The following is a 3,339-nucleotide window of genomic DNA, read 5'->3' as shown; positions in this document are numbered from 1 at the left end:
ATGGTCTCACGGTCCTGGGATCAAGCCCCACATCCGGCTCTCTGCTCAGTGGGGAGCCTGCTTTCCTCTCTCTCTCTGCCTACCCCTCTGCCTACTTGTGATCTCTGTGTCAAATAAATAAATAAAATATTTTTTAAAATAATAATAATCTTTATAAATTAAATAAATAAATAAAGCTGATATGATTTAGAAATATAAGGACAAATTCCAGAAGGAGTAACTACAAGAGTTAGATCATTGCTGCTGGAATGTAGAATTTAGAGATGGGAGAGGGGACTGCTGTGTTTCATTTTAAGCCGATGCCTACATAAATATGTATACACATTACCCGCTAAAAGCAAATGCTTAAGAGAGTATTTAGACTTGTAGGGAAATCCTCATGAAATACTGCTTGTAAAACAGGGTATAAAACAGTATACAGGGGTGCCTGGGTGGCTCAGTGGGTTAGGCCTCTGCCTTCCGCTCAGGTCATGATCTCGGGCTCCTGGGATCAAGCCCCGCATCAGGCTCTCTGCTCAGCAGGGAGCCTGCTTCCCCCGTCTCTCTGCCTGCTGTTCTGCCTACTTGTGATCTCTCTCTCTCTCAAATAAATAAATAAAATCTTTTAAAAAAAGAACAGTGTGTATGTGTGTGTGTATATATATATATATATATATATATATATAGTCATACCAGCTGTGTGAAAAACAATTATACAAAAATGCACATACTTAATAACAAATGTCTGCTGCTTCATAGATTATGGTTCACTGTATTTACTTCTTTAGACTTCTTTCCCAAGTTTTCTCAATACTTATTAATGTTACATCAGGGGAAAAAAAGAAAAAAAAGAACAGATAACCAAAATCAGAGCCCTGAAGAGCCTCAATTTTCTCAAGAACTGGAATTCTAACCCTGAACCCTCAGGGTCTGAGACCTTGCTACCACCTACTGTCAATCTTAACACTCATCTCCAGCTCTGTGGGGAGGCCTAAATGAGATAACCTAAATAAAGCATCACCACCTGTCCCAGTGTCTGGCACACTGTGTATTCTATAAATGTGATTTCCTTCCTTAATTTGACACAAACCATCTGCTGCCTCAATTGCCTCTGTGGTTTTCTGGCATACTCTCTGATTGCATACCCATGTGAACATGTCTAGTCTCTCGTCCTGGCCCCTCTTTCTATCTGCTGCTAATCAAAGAAAACTGACAGTGTGTCTCCCTTCTTCCCACTTCCCCTACCTCTCAGTTAGTTGTATATGAGCCAAATGTAAAACTAAGTAATAAGCAGATTAAAAGCCCTGAATAACAAAAGTTCAGATTTAATGGTAAATTGCATGAATGTGACCCTAAACAAATTATTTAACCTCTCTGAGCCCCGCAGTTAAACTAGCCATAAAATCAAGATAATTCCTATTTCATAAGGCTGTGGTAAGGATTAAAATCCCTAACACTCTAAATATAAGTTCCCTTCCTGCCTTTATTTCCTATCTAAAATGCCCTTGAAATACTGAATATTAATTATATTAGTAAATAGACCATTTATAATATTAATTCTATATTAGCACTAAAAAAAAAAGCCATAACTAAATTAGAAGAAATTTATGTAAACATTTAACATGTCTATGGAGGAGGGAAGACTTTTAAAATTGAAAAATGATGGAAAAGTGGTGCCTGGGTGGCACAGTTGGGTAAGTGGCCAACTCTTGATTTAGGCTCAGGTCATGATCTCCGGGTGATTAGATCGAGCCTTATCTTGGACTCCACACTACTTGGCAGGGAGTCTGCTTGAGATTCTCTCTCCCTCTCTTTCCCCCTCTGCCACTCCCCCCGATGTTTTCACATGTACTGCTCTTTCTCTCTCTCTAAATCTTTTTTTTGAAGATCTTATTTACTTGAGAGAGAGAGAGAGAGAGCTGGGGAGAGGGGTTGAGGCAGAGGGAGAAGCAGACCCCCCACTGATTAGGGAGTGAGATGCAGGACTCGACCCCAGGACCCTGGAATCATGATGTAAGCTGAAGGCAGACACTTACCTAACTGAGCTGCCCAGGTGCCCTAAAATAAATCAATCTTTAAAAAAATGATGGATCACCACTGCAACATGGGGCTTAAGTGGGTAGAAGAAGAATCAATGAAACAAGATGGAATTGGGAGGGAGACAAACCATAAGTGACTCTTAATCTCACAAAACAAACTGAGGGTTGCTGGGGGGAGGGGGGTTGGGAGAAGGGGGTGGGATTATGGACATTGGGGAGGGTATGTGCTTTGGTGAGTGCTGTCAAGTGTGTAAACCTGGTGATTCACAGACCTGTACCCCTGGGGATAAAAATATATGTTTATAAAAAAATAAAAAATTTTTAAAAAATGATGGAAAAGAAAGAATATATCAATGTATTTGTCAATATATCAATATATTTGTCTAAGTAAAAAATACTTCTTGAAGATACATTGCTGACTTTTATTTCTGACAATATAGTAGATGAGATATCCTCAAAACAAAACACAAAAATCTCAAAACAAAAACAAAACTTCCCAACACACCTAAACAGATACTCAAATAAAATACCACAAACATCTTTTTAAAGGTTAGTTAAGCACTTTAAAAAATAAGAGATATCCCCGAGAACCAAAAATAAGGAGCCGGAGACCAGCAATGCTAACCTAGTGTTGAACCTATGGGAAACCATAGGTGTTCGCTGGGTTGGTAACCTAGAGGAATGGATTTTAGTGGCTATTTCGGAAAAAGAGAAAGATCTTGGGTCTAAGCAAAGTAAGGAACAAGAACTGGGATCCCTGCATAGCCCTGAAGGGTTATACCTTCAAAGAAAAGGCAGACTAGAAAAGATTCACCTGAGGGAAATTCATTTGTGTTGGTTAGCCAATAAATGAAAAAAAAATTTTTTCCCGACCTCTGCATATTTGAGATTCAAATGTAGATTACCTACATCTTCTAGGAAATTCCAAGCCAAAAAACTAAAGCAGTCATGTGCTGTTGGCACACCAGGATGCCTAGCTGAAACAAGCTAGCAGAAATAAAAGGAGATACTATCTTAAGAACTACATCCTCTGTCCAAGGCTCACAGATTCCTACCAAGAAAGCCGCTACAGTCCAGAATTATGGTATAAGGAAATAAGCTATAAGGTTTGGCAGAAATTTGAAGGAAAAGAAAGGCAATATTAGACTCTGAAGAACTTCAAGCAATATATTGAGTAAAAAACATGAATTAAAGGGCACCTGGGTGGCCCAGTTGGTTAAGTGTCTGCCTTCAGCTCAGGTCTTGATCCCAGGGTCCTGGGATGGAGTCCCGTATCGGGTTCCCTGCTCAGTGGGAAGACTGCTTCGCACTCTCCCTCTCC

The 3,339-nt window shown here is 39.7% G+C and overlaps 1 protein-coding gene across 2 annotated transcripts in view; it reads right to left on the bottom strand.

The window, feature by feature from the left end:
• The window catches only part of BRMS1L (BRMS1 like transcriptional repressor), a 31,853-nt gene that overhangs the window by 9,925 nt on the left and 18,589 nt on the right, over nucleotides 1-3,339 (bottom strand). The gene's annotated exons all lie outside the window — the stretch shown is intronic.

This window comes from Mustela erminea, chromosome 5, assembly GCF_009829155.1.
Source record: "Mustela erminea isolate mMusErm1 chromosome 5, mMusErm1.Pri, whole genome shotgun sequence".
Lineage (NCBI taxonomy): Eukaryota > Metazoa > Chordata > Mammalia > Carnivora > Mustelidae > Mustela > Mustela erminea.
This window is presented reverse-complemented; position numbering and strand designations above follow the sequence as displayed.